Genomic DNA, 23,112 nt, shown 5'->3' with positions numbered 1-23,112 from the left:
ATGGACGGGCCGCTGCCCTTCTGACAGCCCCCCACCCTCAATAAAGCCTTTTCTACCTGAACCTCCATGTACTGGGGTGTGTTTGTTGGGGCGCGCGGAGAGGGTCTTGCCCCGCATGCCAGTCCCTGCATACCCTCGAGGCCAGGGCCAGTCTCAGCTGCTAGGCACTGGGTGCCACCCCGCCGCCTGCCGCAAGCTGGGTCCCTGCGTGCCAGCCTCAGCTGCCCTCCCTCCTGCCCTCCGTCCCCGCACGGTATTGATGCCACTGTAGAACCAGGCGGAACCACCGTCTTCTCAGGCCACGGTAGATTTTATTCTCCACCATTGGAGGCTGGCAACCCTTTAGCAATGTCCTGGCCAGCCCCTGTAAGTGAGTCTGAGAGTACTGAGGCACCAGGAACTGGGGACACATTTCCTCGCAGGCCAGCCCCATGGCCCCCGCATGCTCCACTGCCTTCCTCCCCACAGCTCCCCACAACCCTGCAGGTACTCACCTGCCCTCTCACCTTACAGCCCCTATGGACCCCACGCGGCCCATCCCACGCCACAGCACCCAACCCTGTGTCCTTCTCCCTCCCCAAAGTCCCCATGACCTTGGTCTCCCCGCCTGCCCAGGCTCTCATCGCTGGTGGTCCCACAGCCCTGTGGCTCCTCGGCCCCATCCCCAGCGGTGCGCTCCCCATGGCCCCGTTGCCGGTCGCTCCCACGGGTCTCGTTCTAGCAATCTCGTAGCCGCTGGCCCTGTCCCCAGGGCCCCGCCCCTGCTGACCCCACAGCCACCGCCCGGCACGGCCCCGGCTGCTCCCTGCCAGCTTCTCCAGCCGCTCGCAGGTTTGCCCTCCGAGGGCAAAGGCCCCGTCGCGTGGAGGCTGGAGCCACCCGACCTGCCAAGCCCTGAACGCGGCGCCGCTGCACGCAGCCGCTCCAAGGGTGCAGCTGAAGCACGTGGGTCACTGCCTGCCTGCCCCCTGCCCCCACCCCTTCCTCCTGCTGTCCCCCCGCGTGCCGCAGCTGCGCTCTGAGCAAGAGGGAGACCCCATTGCTCTTGGGAGCCCGCAAGCCCAGTGCCTGCGGGGGCTAGAGCAGAGGGCTGCTCTTTATGTTTCCCCTTCCTGGGCTGTGGTTCCGCCTCGGGGCTGGATGCTGGATCCCGTTGGGGATGGATGCTTGAGCCCTGTGCTGGAGCCCACGCGGTGTGGCCGTCCGTGCACGTGCACACACCCATGGTCTCTGGTGAAAATGAGAGCCGGAGAGGGAGAGAACGCTTGGAGTTTTGGGAGGCTAGGCAGGCGCAGAGCCCCACTGCTGGTGCGGCTGTGAAAGGGCTGCCAAGGGCTGCTGAGGCCCAGCAATAGCTTTCAGTGCTGGCACCTTTTGTGTGGGAGCAGTTCTTGGACATTGTGAACTTTGGAGCCTGCCTCCGGTGAAAATGAGGCGCAGAGAGCGAGAGGCATCGAGAGGGACGAGGGTGATACGCCGGTTGTTTTGCAGGTGGAAAAGCACTGTGCCCGCATGGTGTCCTGGCTGCAGGAGGTTAAGCAGGAAAATGAGGGAGTGCTGAAAGGGCTGGGGGAAAAGAGATGGGTGCCCACAGGCCCCGGGGCGGGAGGGCTCCACAGCGTGCGTTCCTTGGCAAAAAAGCGCTCTTATGGCAGAGTCTCTGGCTCTGCTTCAGGAAGCTGTGGCGCCTCCTGCCAGGTAAAGGGGGTGGGATTCGCTCCTTAAGTAGCTTGTTTACCACCAAAATTGACACTTTGGTGAGATGGTCTGCCGGAGCAAGCACGAGGAGCACTGTCAGGCCTTCCCAAAGGAGATTGTCCCACGGGAGAGCTGGCAGAATTTCTTGCTTCTCTGAGTCACTTTGGAGAGAGCCCGACCCGAAGGTTGGGCTCTTTAACCCAGCCACATTCAGCAGAGCATCCTCCAGGTGGCCGTCTCACCCCCCCGGCTCTCCGAGAGGTATGCAGGCAGCAAAGGCACCTTCTGCCAAAGTGCTCCACGCTTCAGCCTGCCACCCTGGGGAGGTCACTCGGGAAGAGCCGCAGGGGGTTGAGCCACCTCGGTGTCCCCTAGAGCTGGGCTGCATGTAGATGTAGGCCACACTCAGAGAGCACCAACTTGCCGGGCTTTGTGGGATGCCTGTGACGCAACCGGGGCGGAGCTGCGTGGCCATTCCCGTGTCACCCTGATTATTGTTGCCAGGGGGTGTACGCATGGGACCCACGCTAAGGGGGACGTGAAGATCCACATCTTCCCCCTAGTAATGCTCTAGGCTTCAGTCAAAGCCCACACCCGTCAGTTCCCCCCCACAGACCCTGACCCCTCAGCTCCCCTCTTCAGACACATCGAATCCCTTCAGTTCCTCTCACGGTCCCTCCCTCCTTCTCCTCAGGTCCCCCCTGCACACCCTCCATTGCCTTCACTTCTCGGCAGGCACCCCATCATCTCAGTTCTCTCCAGACACCCCCAGCCCCCGCAGTTCCCCCTACCCAGACCCTCCCGATCCCGCCAGTTGCCCCCAGAAAGCCCGCTCCTTTCAGGTACCCCAGGTACCTAGTCCCCTCAAGGTCCTGCTTCCTCCAGAACCCCCCTGGCCCGGTCCCTGGCCAGGCCCCACACTCATGATGCTGGGCAAGTCAGCCTACTTGGGGTCAGGTGTGGCTGGGGGGCATTTTCGAGGGATTTGGGCAATGGGAGGGAGTTATTCTGCCTGCCACAGTCTGGGCGGAGGGCGATGGTGGGGAGCTGTTCCCACCAAACAGGGGGGAGGCTGAGGGTGGGGACTTGTTGCCTCCCCACCCGGGAGTGGTGACACCACAGAAGAACATAGCAAGGCAGCTGGGGACAATTCACAGGGAAAACTAAATCCAGCCGGTTGCACCGAGCACCGGCAAGGCCGGTTTGCTCCTTCCAGTGGTTCCTGCTGGAGATGGTTCCCGTTTCGGCCCGAGAGCGGTGCTGTAGCAGAGGTTTGCTCTCCCGCCAGCGAGCAAAGGCAGAAAGGCGTGCAAAGGAGCCTGAGCAGGGCTCAAATGCAGCAGAGGGGGGCGTGGGGGAGGGCAGCCAGGAGGGGGCGAGGCCGGTGTGACTGCCGCCGCTTCGGGGCCCGGGAGCACTGCCGACGGGGCGGGGCCGGCTGTGAGGAGCCATGATGGGTGTGTGAGCGGCCACGCCCCTTGCAGCAGGAGCTGCTTGCTCGTTGGTAGAGCAGAAGGCCGGAGGGCGCTGATTGGCTGCTGCACCCTATAGGAGGGTGGTTGAGCAGGGGTGGGTAGGTGGTGCTCGCTGGGGGTGTTGGGTGCAGAGGGTGGTCAGATGTGGGCCGTGTGCAGAGTTAGGCCTGAGGGTGCCCCTGCCTGGCGCCCCCCGGCCGGTGCCTGCGAGGCCGGAGAAGAGAGGGGGCACGAGGGAGAAGGCAGTGCCCGAGGGGAGCTGTGTGGGCCATAATGCGGAGGGGAGTGCACTCGTGAGAGTGCCCGGGTGCCTGGTGGCTGCTCCTGGCTGAGAGGAGCGCTTGCAGGTGACCAAGAGGTGTTTCTGCAGACCCTGAGCCCCTGCTCTCCTTTCCGCATGCAGGAGGAGAACCATCAGGGCACGCACGATGCCCTGCAGATGCTCAGCAGTAAGGCTGGTGTCCTCTCCTCTGCCCACGTCCCAGAGCTGCGCAGGCTGGGGCTCAGCGGTTCGAAGGGGCCGCTGGAGGTCATCTTGTCTCGTCCAGCCCCGCTGCGCAAGGAGGGTCACCTCGCTGCGCTGGGCCAGCGGCTGCGGGCAGAAGCGTGACTGCGGAGGACATTTTCCCCAGGAGATGGGGGTGTCCATCCCTTCGCTATGCGTGGCCCTGTGATTTGCCCAGTCTCCCAGTGCCCTGGGGCAGTGGGTCAGCAAGTGGGCATGGCCCTGGGGCTGGAGAGGGACGAGGGTGATACGCCGGTGGTTTTGCAGGTGGAAAAGCACTCTGCCCACATGGTGTCCTGGCTGCAGGAGTTTAACCAGGGGACTGAGGTAGCGCTGAATGGGCTGGGGGAAAAGAGATGGGTGCCCACAGGCCCCGGGGTGGGAGGGCTGGAGAAGGGTGGCAGCGGACTCCGGGACTCAGACCCTTCCTTCTCCCAGGTGCTGCGTCAGCAAATAAAAAGTCTTGAAGAGGCACTGGAGGAGGAGGAGATGTGGTGAGTTGGGCCCCTCGCCCCACACAGGTGTCTAGGGCGGTCTCTGCAGCACCCAGAGCGATGGGGCTGCCAGTGCTGGAGCCAGGCAATGGTGTGGGGGGTATGTGCAGCACACGGTGTGACAGGGGAGCCCATTCCCTGCCTGCCTGGGGTGCTGTATGGTTGGAAGGGGACCCAATGCATGGCCCTGGAGGTCTGTAACTCGTCCAACCATGCCCTGTTGCCTGCAGCCAGCAGCAGAGGAAGAAGGAGGCAGAGGTGCCGGGGACTACACTGCCGGAGCTGGTGGAAGCACAGCTGGAAAGGGGGATGCCCGTGCCAGCCCCTGCCCTGGCCAGCGGGGTCTCCCTGGGAACCGGGGTCCATGGAGGTCACAGCCACGCACGGGCTCTGCTCCTGCATGAGGCAGAGGCCAGTGGCACCGAGCAACTCCAGCTGTCCCGGCTGCGCTGCAGGGCGCGACAAGTGTCCTTGCTCTGTGTTGACCTGCAGGAGAGGGACATGCTGGCGAGGAGACGCGGCTTCATTTATTGGCTGCAGTGAGTGTCCCCAGTGGGTGCCGTGGGGCCCGCTCCCAGGCAGCGGCTGGCATGGGCCGGACCCCTGCTCCAGCCAGCAGGGCTCACAAGCTGGGGAGCAGCTGGCTGGCTGTGGGCTTTGCAGCTGGGAAGTGCTCAGCGTTGCTTTTCCCTGAGCCAGGGCTCTTTCCTGGGCTTGCGGCGTCTCGTGCACCACCCTGCCCGGGGGAGCAATGAGAAATGGCGGGGGAAGCAGGCTGTGGGGCTCCCAGAACACACCCTGCATCCCATAGGCAGGATCTGGTTGGGACGCATCCAGCCTGCCCTGCCTCCCATCCCTCTTCTGCCCCACAGGACGCTCATCCTGCTCTTGGTCAGCCTGCAGCTGGCTGTCGGCTTTGCTCTGGCTGCTGTTGTCCTCTACGCCTCCTGGTACGACCCCGAGCTCTTCCACCGCCTGCTGTTGCATGTGCTGTGTGAGACCAACATCGACCAGGCAATTGCATGGGAAAGATCTTCCCCAGGGTCATGGACGGGCCGCTGCCCTTCTGACAGCCCCCCACCCTCAATAAAGCCTTTTCTACCTGAACCTCCATGTACTGGGGTGTGTTTGTTGGGGCGCGCGGAGAGGGTCTTGCCCCGCATGCCAGTCCCTGCATACCCTCGAGGCCAGGGCCAGTCTCAGCTGCTAGGCACTGGGTGCCACCCCGCCGCCTGCCGCAAGCTGGGTCCCTGCGTGCCAGCCTCAGCTGCCCTCCCTCCTGCCCTCCGTCCCCGCACGGTATTGATGCCACTGTAGAACCAGGGGGAACCACCGTCTTCTCAGGCCACGGTAGATTTTATTCTCCACCATTGGAGGCTGGCAACCCTTTAGCAATGTCCTGGCCAGCCCCTGTAAGTGAGTCTGAGAGTACTGAGGCACCAGGAACTGGGGACACATTTCCTCGCAGGCCAGCCCCATGGCCCCCGCATGCTCCACTGCCTTCCTCCCCACAGCTCCCCACAACCCTGCAGGTACTCACCTGCCCTCTCACCTTACAGCCCCTATGGACCCCACGCGGCCCATCCCACGCCACAGCACCCAACCCTGTGTCCTTCTCCCTCCCCAAAGTCCCCATGACCTTGGTCTCCCCACCTGCCCAGGCTCTCATCGCTGGTGGTCCCACAGCCCTGTGGCTCCTCGGCCCCATCCCCAGCGGTGCGCTCCCCATGGCCCCGTTGCCGGTCGCTCCCACGGGTCTCGTTCTAGCAATCTCGTAGCCGCTGGCCCTGTCCCCAGGGCCCCGCCCCTGCTGACCCAACAGCCACCGCCCGGCACGGCCCCGGCTGCTCCCTGCCAGCTTCTCCAGCCGCTCGCAGGTTTGCCCTCCGAGGGCAAAGGCCCTGTCGCGTGGAGGCTGGAGCCACCCGACCTGCCAAGCCCTGAACGCGGCGCCGCTGCACGCAGCCGCTCCAAGGGTGCAGCTGAAGCACGTGGGTCACTGCCTGCCTGCCCCCTGCCCCCACCCCTTCCTCCTGCTGTCCCCCCGCGTGCCGCAGCTGCGCTCTGAGCAAGAGGGAGACCCCATTGCTCTTGGGAGCCCGCAAGCCCAGTGCCTGCGGGGGCTAGAGCAGAGGGCTGCTCTTTATGTTTCCCCTTCCTGGGCTGTGGTTCCGCCTCAGGGCTGGATGCTGGATCCCGTTGGGGATGGATGCTTGAGCCCTGTGCTGGAGCCCACGCGGTGTGGCCGTCCGTGCACGTGCACACACCCATGGTCTCTGGTGAAAATGAGAGCCAGAGAGGGAGAGAACGCTTGGAGTTTTGGGAGGCTAGGCAGGCGCAGAGCCCCACTGCTGGTGCGGCTGTGAAAGGGCTGCCAAGGGCTGCTGAGGCCCAGCAATAGCTTTCAGTGCTGGCACCTTTTGTGTGGGAGCAGTTCTTGGACATTGTGAACTTTGGAGCCTGCCTCCGGTGAAAATGAGGCGCAGAGAGCGAGAGGCATCGAGAGGGACGAGGGTGATACGCCGGTTGTTTTGCAGGTGGAAAAGCACTGTGCCCACATGGTGTCCTGGCTGCAGGAGGTTAAGCAGGAAAATGAGGGAGTGCTGAAAGGGCTGGGGGAAAAGAGATGGGTGCCCACAGGCCCCGGGGCGGGAGGGCTCCACAGCGTGCGTTCCTTGGCAAAAAAGCGCTCTTATGGCAGAGTCTCTGGCTCTGCTTCAGGAAGCTGTGGCGCCTCCTGCCAGGTAAAGGGGGTGGGATTCGCTCCTTAAGTAGCTTGTTTACCACCAAAATTGACACTTTGGTGAGATGGTCCGCCGGAGCAAGCACGAGGAGCACTGTCAGGCCTTCCCAAAGGAGATTGTCCCACGGGAGAGCTGGCAGAATTTCTTGCTTCTCTGAGTCACTTTGGAGAGAGCCCGACCCGAAGGTTGGGCTCTTTAACCCAGCCACATTCAGCAGAGCATCCTCCAGGTGTCCGTCTCACCCCCCCGGCTCTCCGAGAGGTATGCAGGCAGCAAAGGCACCTTCTGCCAAAGTGCTCCACGCTTCAGCCTGCCACCCTGGGGAGGTCACTCGGGAAGAGCCGCAGGGGGTTGAGCCACCTCGGTGTCCCCTAGAGCTGGGCTGCGTGTAGATGTAGGCCACACTCAGAGAGCACCAACTTGCCGGGCTTTGTGGGATGCCTGTGACGCAACCGGGGCGGAGCTGCGTGGCCATTCCCGTGTCACCCTGATTATTGTTGCCAGGGGGTGTACGCATGGGACCCACGCTAAGGGGGACGTGAAGATCCACATCTTCCCCCTAGTAATGCTCTAGGCTTCAGTCAAAGCCCACACCCGTCAGTTCCCCCCCGCAGACCCTGACCCCTCAGCTCCCCTCTTCAGACACATCGAATCCCTTCAGTTCCTCTCACGGTCCCTCCCTCCTTCTCCTCAGGTCCCCCCTGCACACCCTCCATTGCCTTCACTTCTCGGCAGGCACCCCATCATCTCAGTTCTCTCCAGACACCCCCAGCCCCCGCAGCTCCCCCTACCCAGACCCTCCCGATCCCGCCAGTTGCCCCCAGAAAGCCCGCTCCTTTCAGGTACCCCAGGTACCTAGTCCCCTCAAGGTCCTGCTTCCTCCAGAACCCCCCTGGCCCGGTCCCTGGCCAGGCCCCACACTCATGATGCTGGGCAAGTCAGCCTACTTGGGGTCAGGCGTGGCTGGGGGGCATTTTCGAGGGATTTGGGCAATGGGAGGGAGTTATTCTGCCTGCCACAGTCTGGGCGGAGGGCGATGGTGGGGAGCTGTTCCCACCAAACAGGGGGGAGGCTGAGGGTGGGGACTTGTTGCCTCCCCACCCGGGAGTGGTGACACCACAGAAGAACATAGCAAGGCAGCTGGGGACAATTCACAGGGAAAACTAAATCCAGCCGGTTGCACCGAGCACCGGCAAGGCCGGTTTGCTCCTTCCAGTGGTTCCTGCTGGAGATGGTTCCCGTTTCGGCCCGAGAGCGGTGCTGTAGCAGAGGTTTGCTCTCCCGCCAGCGAGCAAAGGCAGAAAGGCGTGCAAAGGAGCCTGAGCAGGGCTCAAATGCAGCAGAGGGGGGCGTGGGGGAGGGCAGCCAGGAGGGGGCGAGGCCGGTGTGACTGCCGCCGCTTCGGGGCCCGGGAGCACTGCCGACGGGGCGGGGCCGGCTGTGAGGAGCCATGATGGGTGTGTGAGCGGCCACGCCCCTTGCAGCAGGAGCTGCTTGCTCGTTGGTAGAGCAGAAGGCCGGAGGGCGCTGATTGGCTGCTGCACCCTATAGGAGGGTGGTTGAGCAGGGGTGGGTAGGTGGTGCTCGCTGGGGGTGTTGGGTGCAGAGGGTGGTCAGATGTGGGCCGTGTGCAGAGTTAGGCCTGAGGGTGCCCCTGCCTGGCGCCCCCCGGCCGGTGCCTGCGAGGCCGGAGAAGAGAGGGGGCACGAGGGAGAAGGCAGTGCCCGAGGGGAGCTGTGTGGGCCATAATGCGGAGGGGAGTGCACTCGTGAGAGTGCCCGGGTGCCTGGTGGCTGCTCCTGGCTGAGAGGAGCGCTTGCAGGTGACCAAGAGGTGTTTCTGCAGACCCTGAGCCCCTGCTCTCCTTTCCGCATGCAGGAGGAGAACCATCAGGGCACGCACGATGCCCTGCAGATGCTCAGCAGTAAGGCTGGTGTCCTCTCCTCTGCCCACGTCCCAGAGCTGCGCAGGCTGGGGCTCAGCGGTTCGAAGGGGCCGCTGGAGGTCATCTTGTCTCGTCCGGCCCCGCTGCGCAAGGAGGGTCACCTCGCTGCGCTGGGCCAGCGGCTGCGGGCAGAAGCGTGACTGGGGAGGACATTTTCCCCAGGAGATGGGGGTGTCCATCCCTTCGCTATGCGTGGCCCTGTGATTTGCCCAGTCTCCCAGTGCCCTGGGGCAGTGGGGCAGCAAGTGGGCATGGCCCTGGGGCTGGAGAGGGACGAGGGTGATACGCCGGTGGTTTTGCAGGTGGAAAAGCACTGTGCCCACATGGTGTCCTGGCTGCAGGAGTTTAACCAGGGGACTGAGGTAGCGCTGAAAGGGCTGGGGGAAAAGAGATGGGTGCCCACAGGCCCCGGGGTGGGAGGGCTGGAGAAGGGTGGCAGCGGACTCCGGGACTCAGACCCTTCCTTCTCCCAGGTGCTGCGTCAGCAAATAAAAAGTCTTGAAGAGGCACTGGAGGAGGAGGAGATGTGGTGAGTTGGGCCCCTCGCCCCACACAGGTGTCTAGGGCGGTCTCTGCAGCACCCAGAGCGATGGGGCTGCCAGTGCTGGAGCCAGGCAATGGTGTGGGGGGTATGTGCAGCACACGGTGTGACAGGGGAGCCCATTCCCTGCCTGCCTGGGGTGCTGTATGGTTGGAAGGGGACCCAATGCATGGCCCTGGAGGTCTGTAACTCGTCCAACCATGCCCTGTTGCCTGCAGCCAGCAGCAGAGGAAGAAGGAGGCAGAGGTGCCGGGGACTACACTGCCGGAGCTGGTGGAAGCACAGCTGGAAAGGGGGATGCCCGTGCCAGCCCCTGCCCTGGCCAGCGGGGTCTCCCTGGGAACCGGGGTCCATGGAGGTCACAGCCACGCACGGGCTATGCTCCTGCGTGAGGCAGAGGCCAGTGGCACCGAGCGACACCAGCTGTCCCGGCTGCGCTGCAGGGCGCGACAAGTGTCCTTGCTCTGTGTTGACCTGCAGGAGAGGGACATGCTGGCGAGGAGACGCGGCTTCATTTATTGGCTGCAGTGAGTGTCCCCAGTGGGTGCCGTGGGGCCCGCTCCCGGGCAGCGGCTGGCATGGGCCGGACCCCTGCTCCAGCCAGCAGGGCTCACAAGCTGGGGAGCAGCTGGCTGGCTGTGGGCTTTGCAGCTGGGAAGTGCTCAGCGTTGCTTTTCCCTGAGCCAGGGCTCTTTCCTGGGCTTGCGGCGTCTCGTGCACCACCCTGCCCGGGGGAGCAATGAGAAATGGCGGGGGAAGCAGGCTGTGGGGCTCCCAGAACACACCCTGCATCCCATAGGCAGGATCTGGTTGGGACGCATCCAGCCTGCCCTGCCTCCCATCCCTCTTCTGCCCCACAGGACGCTCATCCTGCTCTTGTGACCTGCAGCTGGCTGTCGGCTTTGCTCTGGCTGCTGTTGTCCTCTACGCCTCCTGGTACGACCCCGAGCTCTTCCACCGCCTGCTGTTGCATGTGCTGTGTGAGACCAACATCGACCAGGCAATTGCACTGGGAAAGATCTTCCCCAGGGTCATGGACGGGCCGCTGCCCTTCTGACAGCCCCCCACCCTCAATAAAGCCTTTTCTACCTGAACCTCCATGTACTGGGGTGTGTTTGTTGGGGCGCGCGGAGAGGGTCTTGCCCCGCATGCCAGTCCCTGCATACCCTCGAGGCCAGGGCCAGTCTCAGCTGCTAGGCACTGGGTGCCACCCCGCCGCCTGCCGCAAGCTGGGTCCCTGCGTGCCAGCCTCAGCTGCCCTCCCTCCTGCCCTCCGTCCCCGCACGGTATTGATGCCACTGTAGAACCAGGCGGAACCACCGTCTTCTCAGGCCACGGTAGATTTTATTCTCCACCATTGGAGGCTGGCAACCCTTTAGCAATGTCCTGGCCAGCCCCTGTAAGTGAGTCTGAGAGTACTGAGGCACCAGGAACTGGGGACACATTTCCTCGCAGGCCAGCCCCATGGCCCCCGCATGCTCCACTGCCTTCCTCCCCACAGCTCCCCACAACCCTGCAGGTACTCACCTGCCCTCTCACCTTACAGCCCCTATGGACCCCACGCGGCCCATCCCACGCCACAGCACCCAACCCTGTGTCCTTCTCCCTCCCCAAAGTCCCCATGACCTTGGTCTCCCCGCCTGCCCAGGCTCTCATCGCTGGTGGTCCCACAGCCCTGTGGCTCCTCGGCCCCATCCCCAGCGGTGCGCTCCCCATGGCCCCGTTGCCGGTCGCTCCCACGGGTCTCGTTCTAGCAATCTCGTAGCCGCTGGCCCTGTCCCCAGGGCCCCGCCCCTGCTGACCCCACAGCCACCGCCCGGCACGGCCCCGGCTGCTCCCTGCCAGCTTCTCCAGCCGCTCGCAGGTTTGCCCTCCGAGGGCAAAGGCCCTGTCGCGTGGAGGCTGGAGCCACCCGACCTGCCAAGCCCTGAACGCGGCGCCGCTGCACGCAGCCGCTCCAAGGGTGCAGCTGAAGCACGTGGGTCACTGCCTGCCTGCCCCCTGCCCCCACCCCTTCCTCCTGCTGTCCCCCCGCGTGCCGCAGCTGCGCTCTGAGCAAGAGGGAGACCCCATTGCTCTTGGGAGCCCGCAAGCCCAGTGCCTGCGGGGGCTAGAGCAGAGGGCTGCTCTTTATGTTTCCCCTTCCTGGGCTGTGGTTCCGCCTCGGGGCTGGATGCTGGATCCCGTTGGGGATGGATGCTTGAGCCCTGCGCTGGAGCCCACGCGGTGTGGCCGTCCGTGCACGTGCACACACCCATGGTCTCTGGTGAAAATGAGAGCCAGAGAGGGAGAGAACGCTTGGAGTTTTGGGAGGCTAGGCAGGCGCAGAGCCCCACTGCTGGTGCGGCTGTGAAAGGGCTGCCAAGGGCTGCTGAGGCCCAGCAATAGCTTTCAGTGCTGGCACCTTTTGTGTGGGAGCAGTTCTTGGACATTGTGAACTTTGGAGCCTGCCTCCGGTGAAAATGAGGCGCAGAGAGCGAGAGGCATCGAGAGGGACGAGGGTGATACGCCGGTTGTTTTGCAGGTGGAAAAGCACTGTGCCCACATGGTGTCCTGGCTGCAGGAGGTTAAGCAGGAAAATGAGGGAGTGCTGAAAGGGCTGGGGGAAAAGAGATGGGTGCCCACAGGCCCCGGGGCGGGAGGGCTCCACAGCGTGCGTTCCTTGGCAAAAAAGCGCTCTTATGGCAGAGTCTCTGGCTCTGCTTCAGGAAGCTGTGGCGCCTCCTGCCAGGTAAAGGGGGTGGGATTCGCTCCTTAAGTAGCTTGTTTACCACCAAAATTGACACTTTGGTGAGATGGTCTGCCGGAGCAAGCACGAGGAGCACTGTCAGGCCTTCCCAAAGGAGATTGTCCCACGGGAGAGCTGGCAGAATTTCTTGCTTCTCTGAGTCACTTTGGAGAGAGCCCGACCCGAAGGTTGGGCTCTTTAACCCAGCCACATTCAGCAGAGCATCCTCCAGGTGTCCGTCTCACCCCCCCGGCTCTCCGAGAGGTATGCAGGCAGCAAAGGCACCTTCTGCCAAAGTGCTCCACGCTTCAGCCTGCCACCCTGGGGAGGTCACTCGGGAAGAGCCGCAGGGGGTTGAGCCACCTCGGTGTCCCCTAGAGCTGGGCTGCGTGTAGATGTAGGCCACACTCAGAGAGCACCAACTTGCCGGGCTTTGTGGGATGCCTGTGACGCAACCGGGGCGGAGCTGCGTGGCCATTCCCGTGTCACCCTGATTATTGTTGCCAGGGGGTGTACGCATGGGACCCACGCTAAGGGGGACGTGAAGATCCACATCTTCCCCCTAGTAATGCTCTAGGCTTCAGTCAAAGCCCACACCCGTCAGTTCCCCCCCGCAGACCCTGACCCCTCAGCTCCCCTCTTCAGACACATCGAATCCCTTCAGTTCCTCTCACGGTCCCTCCCTCCTTCTCCTCAGGTCCCCCCTGCACACCCTCCATTGCCTTCACTTCTCGGCAGGCACCCCATCATCTCAGTTCTCTCCAGACACCCCCAGCCCCCGCAGCTCCCCCTACCCAGACCCTCCCGATCCCGCCAGTTGCCCCCAGAAAGCCCGCTCCTTTCAGGTACCCCAGGTACCTAGTCCCCTCAAGGTCCTGCTTCCTCCAGAACCCCCCTGGCCCGGTCCCTGACCAGGCCCCACACTCATGATGCTGGGCAAGTCAGCCTACTTGGGGTACGGCGTGGCTGGGGGGCATTTTCGAGGGATTTGGGCAATGGGAGGGAGTTATTCTGCCTGCCACAGTCTGGGCGGAGGGCGATGGTGGGGAGCTGTTCCCACCAAACAGGGGGGAGGCTGAGGGTGGGGACTTGTTGCCTCCCCACCCGGGAGTGGTGACACCACAGAAGAACATAGCAAGGCAGCTGGGGACAATTCACAGGGAAAACTAAATCCAGCCGGTTGCACCGAGCACCGGCAAGGCCGGTTTGCTCCTTCCAGTGGTTCCTGCTGGAGATGGTTCCCGTTTCGGCCCGAGAGCGGTGCTGTAGCAGAGGTTTGCTCTCCCGCCAGCGAGCAAAGGCAGAAAGGCGTGCAAAGGAGCCTGAGCAGGGCTCAAATGCAGCAGAGGGGGGCGTGGGGGAGGGCAGCCAGGAGGGGGCGAGGCCGGTGTGACTGCCGCCGCTTCGGGGCCCGGGAGCACTGCCGACGGGGCGGGGCCGGCTGTGAGGAGCCATGATGGGTGTGTGAGCGGCCACGCCCCTTGCAGCAGGAGCTGCTTGCTCGTTGGTAGAGCAGAAGGCCGGAGGGCGCTGATTGGCTGCTGCACCCTATAGGAGGGTGGTTGAGCAGGGGTGGGTAGGTGGTGCTCGCTGGGGGTGTTGGGTGCAGAGGGTGGTCAGATGTGGGCCGTGTGCAGAGTTAGGCCTGAGGGTGCCCCTGCCTGGCGCCCCCCGGCCGGTGCCTGCGAGGCCGGAGAAGAGAGGGGGCACGAGGGAGAAGGCAGTGCCCGAGGGGAGCTGTGTGGGCCATAATGCGGAGGGGAGTGCACTCGTGAGAGTGCCCGGGTGCCTGGTGGCTGCTCCTGGCTGAGAGGAGCGCTTGCAGGTGACCAAGAGGTGTTTCTGCAGACCCTGAGCCCCTGCTCTCCTTTCCGCATGCAGGAGGAGAACCATCAGGGCACGCACGATGCCCTGCAGATGCTCAGCAGTAAGGCTGGTGTCCCCTCCTCTGCCCACGTCCCAGAGCTGCGCAGGCTGGGGCTCAGCGGTTCGAAGGGGCTTTTAAGATGCAAAACCAAAAGTTAACTGTTCCATCGCTGAATGCTTATCCAGCTGAAAGGTAATTGTTGCGGAACGCTCTTCTAGCCGCTGTGTAAAATAATTAGCAAGGAGGCCTGGAATCCACCAGCGAAGGAGCAATTCCTGATAAGGATAGAAAACTGTCTCAAGAACCAGCTAAAACCAACTTCGCAGTTTGGACAAGTGTCAAGAGGTAACTGAGTCTGCGCAAAACCAAAAGGTTACTAGCGGTGATGAAGAGGAGCCGTCAGCCTTCATCTTTACGTGCCCCGACGACCACCACGAGGAGGCACTGCGCAAGCGCAGTTGGGAAAGATCTACGGCAATAACTTTTTTTGGCTAATTTTAATACGAAGTGAGGAAATGTCATGCATATGTATAGGCGTATTGGGAAATCTTAGGTATATGTAATGCTTTACTGTATAAATGCAAGACAAACTATCACGGGGGCGTGCACGACTTGGGTGGGACTACCCCCCGTGCTGCCCAGCGCTGAATAAACATACCTGCTTTGCAATCCTACAGATTGTGGAGTCTACTTTCTGCACGTCACTGGGGCTCAGCAGTTTGAAGGGACCGCTGGAGGTCATCTTGTCTCGTCGTATGTTTTCCTTCTTTTTCTGCTTATGGTTGACACCCCTGAAGAAACCTTTCTTGTTATTTTTCACATCTACAGCCAGTTTCAATTCGAGCTGGGCTTTTGCTTTTCTAACTGCATCTCTGCACACTCTGGCAATGCTCTTGTAGCTCTCGACGGATAATCCTCCACTTCTCCATCTCTGGTGTGCTTCCCTTTTGGATTTGAGAAGACCCAGGAGGTCATGGTTGAGCCAAGGGGGCCTCTTGCTCCGCTGACTTCCCTTTCCTTTGTAGGGGATAAACAGGTTTTGTGCTTCCAATAGAAAGTTCTTGAAGAATTCCCAGCTCTCGCTAGCTCCTTTGTATTCCATGGAAGCCTCCCACCGAATCCCTCCCAGCTGAGCCCTGAGTGCACTGAGGTTTGCTCTTCTAAGGGTTCTAAGATCCAGAACCCTTGTCTTAGAGCTGACCTTCAGCACGCTCAGCAGGACCCCGAACTCCACAATATTGTGGTCCCTGCAGCCAAGGCTCTCACTAACCGAGATCCTACAGAGCAGGTTTTCTCGGTTTGTGAATAACAAGACCAGCAGTACCTCATTCCTGGTTGGCACATCTAACATTTGTATCAGGAAACAGCCCTCTATCCATTCCAGAAATTTGGTGGATGACATGCGAGCTGCTGTCTTGTTCTTCCAGCAGATGTCTGCGTAGTGGAAGTCACCCATCAGGACCAGGTTCCGTTGGCCAGAAGCTTCCTTTAGTGCCCCACTAAAGCTGAAACAAGTTCAAGACAGTGGACAAAGAAGCCCGATTACAGTTCATTATGATGATGCAAAAGAAATGCACCATGTTCCGGAAAGAGTGAAAAAGGATGGAGAACATCATGGGTGGGATACCTTACTTGGTGGTCACCGAGAGCAACAGGAACTTTGAATCTAGTGCTTCATCCAGTTGTGCTTTTATTAGCTCGCACATTATTATGTGTCTTACTTCTAATCACTCTGTATGTAAAGGTCAATGGGAGGGTCCCCTTTGCTCTTTCCATCTCCGGTCTCTTTGTGAGTCATTCTAGGTTGATTCTGACTCCACCACCAAAAAAGAGAGGAGGATGTTGGGAGGAGTGATTTCTTGCCCCCAAAATGCAGGAGGGCCATGCCGGGGGTTGGTATTTTCCATCAGAACAGGGTTGGTAGCACAGGAAAAGATCACAGAAAGGGACCTGGGAAAGGGAGAGGGAAGTGCTGCGTGTTCGCAGTGAGCATGGGTCTGGAGCGGCCAGCACGAGGTGGGTCCGTGTGGGTCTCTGGGACACGTGCTCAGCAGCGGCAGTGCCCGTGGGGCAGCAGCCTTGCGTGTTTCGTGGAGGAGCTGGTGGTGGTGTTCCTGGGTGGGCGCTGAAGAGGAAGGAGCTGCCTGCGTCCTACTGGAAGTTGTGCTGGGGGCTGGAGCTGTACAGAAGCAGGAGAGGGGCCATGGGCAGCGGCTCCTGCCGACACAGCGAGGGCAGCCGCTCGTGCAGGGTTTGAAGCCACAGCGCTTGAACACCAGGAGCCGCTCCTCACCTAATAAGCTGCAGTTGCTCCTCGCTGCTTGCAAGTTGTGAGCAGCTCTGCACAGAATCTCTGCTGGCGCCTCAGTCAGGCCCCAGAGCGCCTGCTCTGCCAGCGATAAGTGGGTGCTGAGAGTGGTGCCCTGTTTCCCCGGTAACTGGGAAGGCTGGGCCCCACGTCAGTCCTGGTGCCAGCCCCAGGGAGGTGACGGCCGTGTCACAGTGGGCAGCTGTGGCCATCAGTGTCACCGTGCGCCTGTGACACGGCTGCCCGAGCGGGTATAAAGAGGGCTGCTCCCGGGGGCTGAGGAGCATCTGGAGCAGAAGCTCAGTGCTGCTGGGCAGGAGTTTGGAGGGTCCTCGCCAAGGTGCTGTCCTGTGTCTGCCGTGCAGTGGAAGGCTCCCGACGCAGGAGTGGAGGGTGAGGGCAGAGCATCCCCGTGGTCCCCACAGCCAGCGGCTGTGAGCAATGGGGGAAGGCAGCAAGCCTGGTCCGTAGCAGGGCAGGCGAGGAGGACGCCTGTGCTGCTGGGGTGCGTGGGAAGCCAAAGGAAAGGGGTGCCGGGGCAGGTGTGTTGAGACCTCACAGGGCAGGACGGTGACACTGGAGGTGTCGCAGAGGCCCCAGGGCAGGGCAGCCCTGCCAGCAGGAGGGGCCCACGGGCACCCAGCAAAGCAGGCCAGGGGAAGCTCCTTCTCTCCTCAGCGGTCCCTGATGCCCTCCACCACCTCCTGCCACGTGCTCAGCACACAGCTGGCGCAGGCCGAGCCGGGCACAGAACTAGTGCGCACGCGTGCACAGGACCGCTGCTTGGGGTGGGGGGTGCAGGTGTGAGTGTGCAGACGGCCGACGGTGCCCCTCTCTGGGGGAGGCTCCCATGCCAGCCCTCGGCAGCCCCGACTGTGCATGTGTGTGGCCGTGCCCGGTGCGTGAGAGAGCGTGGGTACTCCTGTGCTTGAGGAGCACAAGGTCGTGCGTGGCTGTGCCCACGCGCGTACGACTGCACCTGTGGCAGCACCCACGGTGCTGGGCACAGCTACAGGTGAGCAGGGTGGCGTGGCTGTGCTCAGCTGTGCGGGGGGTGCATTCCTCTAAGCGCACCCGCGTGTCCGTGTACGATTGTGTGTCTGGGTAGGGCAGCATCCCTGCCACTGTCCCTGCCGATAGGGCACGTGGCTCTGCCCCTCACACCCTGCTGCCTCCCGACGCGCAGGTGCAGCCATGCAGACCGAAGTGGCTAAGGAAGAGCTCCGCAAGCTCCGGGAGCGCCTGGTGCGCTGTTCTGCCGAGACCAAAAGGCACAAGGAGCTGCTGCAGTGCCTGGTAGGTGTGCAGTGCTGCCCTTGTCCCCAGGGGCTGCAGCTGTGAGCGCTGAGCCCCTGACCCTTCCTTTCCCCACGCAGGGGAAGAAGCAGCAGGAGCTGCAGGAAACCATGCAGGAGCTCAGCCAGAAGGTCAGTGTCCCCTCCTCTGCCCTGGCCCCAGCTGCGGCTCCTGTGGCTGTGCCAGGGGCTGAGTGCCTGTGTCCGGCTCCTCTTCCAGAACCGTGCTGTGGCGCAGTGTTTCGAGAACAACTGCCAGGAGCTGCAGCGGCTGGAGGGGCTGGTGGCCCAGATGAAGGTCAGCTCACAGAATCACAGGCTGGTTGAGGCTGGAAGGGGCCTCTGGAGATCATCTGGCCTTGTCCAATGGCCCTGCTGAAGCAGGGTCAGCGAGAGCCACCTGCTCGGGACCATGTCCAGATGTGGAGCGTGCCCAGAGCTGGGCCTGGGGGTCCCTCCCTCTGCCTGCCCCTCGCGCCTGCAGGGCCGGGGAAGGAAAGGGGACGCGAGGGCAAAGGCAGAGCCCGAGGGGGTCTGGGAGGGGATAATGCCAAGGGCAGTGCACTCGTGGCAGTGCCCGGGTGCCCTGATGGCAGCTCCTCTTCCCCTCCTCTCCTGCAGGCCCACGTCCATGTGGCAATGATGGAAGCAGCCGCGAGCCTGCAAGTGGCGCAGAAGGTAGAGGGGAAAAGGAGGCGTGTGCTGAAAGGGTCAGGGAACGGGGTGCCAGTGCTGGGTCCACGCAGCCCAGCAGCCACAGTCAGTGGTGTGGCTGGGGAGGAGATTTACTCCGGGATAGGGCATCCGTGATGGAGGGCTTGGGCCTCTGGACGTCCCCCAGGCTCCTGGCTGTGGCTGTGCTGCAGAGGGGAGCCTGATGTGGGTCGGCAGGCACAGCAGCATGGCTTTGGGAAGGGGGTGGGATGAGTGACCCTCCCTTGTGTGTCAGGGGAAGCCGCGTGTAACGGCCTGCCAGGCATGGGCTGGAGGGGGTTGCTGGATACTCTGGCACCGGGCCCCAGCTGGTGTCATGGGGGGCCTCCTCCACCCCCTGCCCCTCCTGGAGACAGACGTTCCTGTTCCCTCTTCCCTCCCAGCACGCCCTGGCCCTGCCCTCACCTCCCAGTGCCCTGGGGACTGACTGGGGGTGCCCTTTCACACCATGGCTCCCTGCAGTGTGTCCCGCTTGCTTTGCAGTGGCGTCAGTGCGCAGAACTGGTTACAGCTGTTAAGGAGCAGGTTGAGGTCATTAAGGTACTGAGGACAGGAGGGACGGGGGGGTCACATGCTTGTGGGGGGAAGGCCCCTCAGAGTGGGCATGGCACAGACTCCTCACCACATCCTCTGCTTGTCCAGCTGCTCAGGAACAAGCTCCAGCACCTCCAGGAGAGATGGGAATGCCTCCGAGACCCAACAGCTTTGTGAGTGGCAACGGGGCCCTGAGTGAAACCTGGGGCAGCGGGGTGGAGGGTGCTGAGCAGCTTTGGGCAGGTGTCTGCCACTGCAGACATCTTTCTGGCTCCTGTCCGCTCCTCCCGCCTGCTCTGGAGATCCCTTTGTCTTCTCCTGAGCGCCTCAAAAACCCTCTGAGCAACTCAGGACTTCTGGAAGCAGCTCTGCACAACTCTGGGCAGCTCCCAGGCTCTCCTCCATGCCCATAAGGCCTGGGGTGGGACAGGGTGGGGAGGTGGGTCCATGCAGTAAGGGCTTGCTAGGGTGCCCGGTGCCAGCCCCAGCAGAGGCTGGGCAGCACCCTAGCGGCCACCCGGGGGGGGTCACCATGCCGGCCGAGGTCTCTTCTCACAGCCCTGAACCCCACGGTGTCTGTAGCAGGAGGAAGACAGCACAGGCAGAGGGCACAGGGGAGTCGCTGATGCAGGAGATGGTGGCTGTGCGGCTGGTAGGACAGACAACCCCGCTGTGGGCCTTGGGGAGGGAAGGGTCTGCACAGTGCCCAGGGCACGGGGGAGCACTCATCTTAAGGAGGACAAGGGAGGGGATCTGAGCCCCCAAGCCTCGGCCGCCTCGCACACCCTAACACATCTCTCTGTGTGCCTTGGCCTGTAGGAGGAGCGGCGGGTGTCAAGGAGGCATCAGATCACCTCTTGGCTGCGGTGAGTTGCCCTGGGGGCTTGGGGTGCCGGGGCTCTTCCATGGGCAGTGGGATGCTCGTGCCAGTGGGCCAAGGGCGTTATGCATCTCGGGAACTTGCCTGGGATGGAACGTTGCAGTATTTGTTCTCTTCCTAGTGGGGGGGCACACAGGGAGGGATTTGGGGGCCCACGAGGGAGACGTTCATTAGAGCCGAGAGAGATGCCTGGGCCCCTCACTCCAGTCCTGAGCAGGGGCAGTGTTGCGCCCAGCATGGGGAAAGGTCCCACGGTGGCGTTCACGCTGGGTGGTTGGAAAGAGCTGAGACAAATTTGCCCCGGCTCTGCCTGACCCCTCTCCTGTCCCACAGGACACTTTTTCTGTTCCTTGCCTTCCTGGAGATCGCCATCTTCATCCTAGTCCTGCTCTAGAGGGACATCCTGAACTGGGTCCTACCACCGAAGCTGGCAGACATGGACGCCTTTGGGAGCCACCCGGGGAGGTCCCGGTACTTTTGAAATAAAACTCGAAAGATTAGAAGGAAATCTGTGATGGTAGGACAAGTGTGTGACCTTGTCAATCAACATCAGCTGACGGTTCAGAAGGAGGTGATGCTGCTGCTTTCCCTTCTGCCTGTGTGCCCCACGACCGCTCTGCCTCAGACCTGGCTCTTGCCCAGTGGGGAGGCAGGAGGCCGTTTCCACCATCCTGCACGAGCGGCTGCCCTCGCTGTGTCGGCAGGAGCCGCTGCCCGTGGCCCCTCTCCTGCTTCTGTAGAGCTCCAGCCCCCAGCGAAACCTCCAGAGGACACAGGCAGCTCCTTCCTCTTCAGCCCCTGCACGGGGGCACCACCAGCAGCTCCTCCAAGAAACACACAAGGCTGCTGCCCCACGGGCACTGCCGTTGCTGAGCACGCGTCCCAGAGACCCACATGGACCCACCTCACACGTCCCCTTCATGCTCCACATCGAGCCTTTGCCCTCCACATCTCCAAGAGCCCCTCCTCGCTGGTGCAGATGAGCTCATGTGCTGGTTTTGGCTGAGAAGGGGTTAATTCTCCTCACTGTGGGGGTTGGCTACCTTTCCAGCTTCCCGCGCTCTGCCGCGTGGCGGGGGGGGCTGGGAGGGGCAGGGCCATGGTGGGGACGGCTGACCCCGACTGGCCAATGGCAGGTTCATTCCATACCATGTGACACCATGACCAATATATTGAGGGGGGGGCAGTTGCAGCGCCAGCGCGGAGGCGGCGCGGCGTCGGGTCGGCGGGCGGCGAGCGGCTGCGGCGCGGGCAGTTTGTTCCGGCGGTTCTTTCCCCCTCTCCCCCCCCCCCCACCCCGGGGCTTTGCGCCTCTCGTTGTTCTCCTTTACATTGCATTTCTACTGTTGTTTTCTTTTAATTTTAATTATTAAACTGTTCTTATCCCAACCCACGAGCGTTACCCTTCTGATTCTCTCCCCCATCTACCGGTGGGGGAGTGAGCGAGCGACTGTGTGGGGCTGAGCTGCCGCTAAACCACGACAGCCCCCTAGCCAGGGCTTGCAGGCTGCGTGCTCCCACCGCCGACTGTCTCCCCTCCAGGCTCCCTGCCCCTCTGGGGTACACTGTGTGGGCCAGGCTCCCACAGCCCCCCTGGGTGCCCTGGAGTCTCCCTGAGCTGCGAGGGGAACCTGCCCAGAGCAGGGAGTGGGGGGTGCCAGTGGGACCCTACTGCCGCCCTCTCCTTCGGAAAGGGAGCGCCCCTCGATGGGAGCACGGGTGGGAGCGGTTCACGGCGGTGTGGAGCGATGGCAGGGGCAGCCGCCGCTCTCACAGCGCCCTGGGCACGAGCAGCAGTGTCTGCAATGGGGGAAACTCTTCCCAAGCAGGGGGTGATGGCGGTGCTGGGACTGTGTGGGGTGGTGCAAGGGCTGGCAGAGAAAAGGGGGATTCCTCTTTCTGTGGGGACTGGGGGTGCACTGGAACTGGGAGGGGGTGATGGGCATCCCTGCAGTGAAGGGACTGAAGTTGTCGCTGTCCCGGTGCAGGCCTTGGCTGGAGGGGACTGGGGAACCTGGGAACCCTGGGGAAGCCCAGCTCTCAGCTCTGGGGCAGTGGCGGGCTGAAAGGCTCCAAGCAGCGTTAGTGGGGGGGGCTGCCCCCAGCCGAGCCTGAGCCCCCATCTTTGCCCCCGCAGCATGAGTGCATCTCCCTCCGTGGGTTCCGTTTCCCCACAGCAGACCCCTTGGGTTGTGCTGGGCACGGGCACTGCAAGGGGCAGCTCCTGGAGCAGGAAGGAGCCGGCTGTCCCCCAGTCCCTGCGGGAAGCGGCCCCTTTCCCTGAGGGCAGGTCATGCCAATGCACAGGGCGCCGTGGCTGGAAGCAGAGCTGGGGCACTCGGGCAGGTGCCTGCCCCTGCCTGCGTCCCCGAGACAAGAGTCCCCAAAGGCCTGAGACCCTGGGGTGAATATTTTCCTTCCTGGGCAACTTGGTAGCAGCTTAAATTCAGAATTACTGATGGACCTGTCTTGTTTTCTCTCCCCTTCTTCCAGACTGACCAGTGCACGAAGCTGCAGGGATTCCTGGTCTTCCACAGCTTTGGGGGGGCGGCACCAGCTCCAGCTTTACCTCCCTGCTCATGGAGGCCCTCTGCCTCAAGGACAGCAAGATGTCCAGGCTGGAGTTTTCCATCTGCCGAGTCCTGCAGGCCTCCACAGCCGTGGTGTTGCCCTACAACTCCATCCTGAACACCCATTCGAGCCTGGCGCACTCATGGTGGACAACGAGGCCACAACAGGACGTTGAGAGGCTCAACTGCTGCAACCGTAGTAGGTTGATAGAGCAAATCGTGTCCTCAGTCACAGCCTCCCTGTCCTTCGGTGGGGCGCTGAACGCTGACTGAGCCAAGTGAGCGATCCTGGGCGAGGATGAACGAGCAGACAGGGAAGGGTGACGTTGTAGAGGGTGCCGGCCACAGGCTGCCTGAGCAGGGAGAACAAGCGGGTGAGGCCATCGACAGACAGGTTGGAGCAGCCCCATGTCCACAGGAACCGGGTCCTCATGGGGGGCTTCAGAGAGCCCTGCTGGAGGGGCAGCACAGCGGGGCAACAAGCAGTCCAGGAGGCCCCTCAGAGCGTCGATGAGAACATCCTCCTCCAAGTGACCGAGGAGCCAACGAGGAGGAGAGGAGCTCTGCTGAGCTCATCTGCACCAGCGAGGAGGGGCTCTTGGAGATGTGGAGGGCAAAGGCTCGATGTGGAGCATGAAGGGGACGTGTGAGGTGGGTCCACGTGGGTCTCTGGGACACGTGCTCAGTAACAGCAGTGCCCGTGGGGCAGCAGCCTTGTGTGTTAAGAAACACACATCCTGCACGAGCGGCTGCCCTCGCTGTGTCGGCAGGAGCCGCTGCCCGTGGCCCCTCTCCTGCTTCTGTAGAGCTCCAG

General features: G+C 62.5%; 1 protein-coding gene across 2 annotated transcripts in view; it reads right to left on the bottom strand.

Moving 5' to 3' along the window:
* The window catches only part of LOC135317799 (tubulin alpha-1C chain-like), an 887,270-nt gene that overhangs the window by 829,900 nt on the left and 34,258 nt on the right, over positions 1–23,112 (bottom strand). The gene's annotated exons all lie outside the window — the stretch shown is intronic.

The sequence above is a fragment of the Phalacrocorax carbo genome, chromosome 27 (assembly GCF_963921805.1).
Source record: "Phalacrocorax carbo chromosome 27, bPhaCar2.1, whole genome shotgun sequence".
Classification (NCBI taxonomy): Eukaryota; Metazoa; Chordata; class Aves; order Suliformes; family Phalacrocoracidae; genus Phalacrocorax; species Phalacrocorax carbo.
The sequence above is the reverse complement of the archived record's forward strand: the minus strand, read 5'-3'. Positions and strand labels throughout refer to the sequence as shown.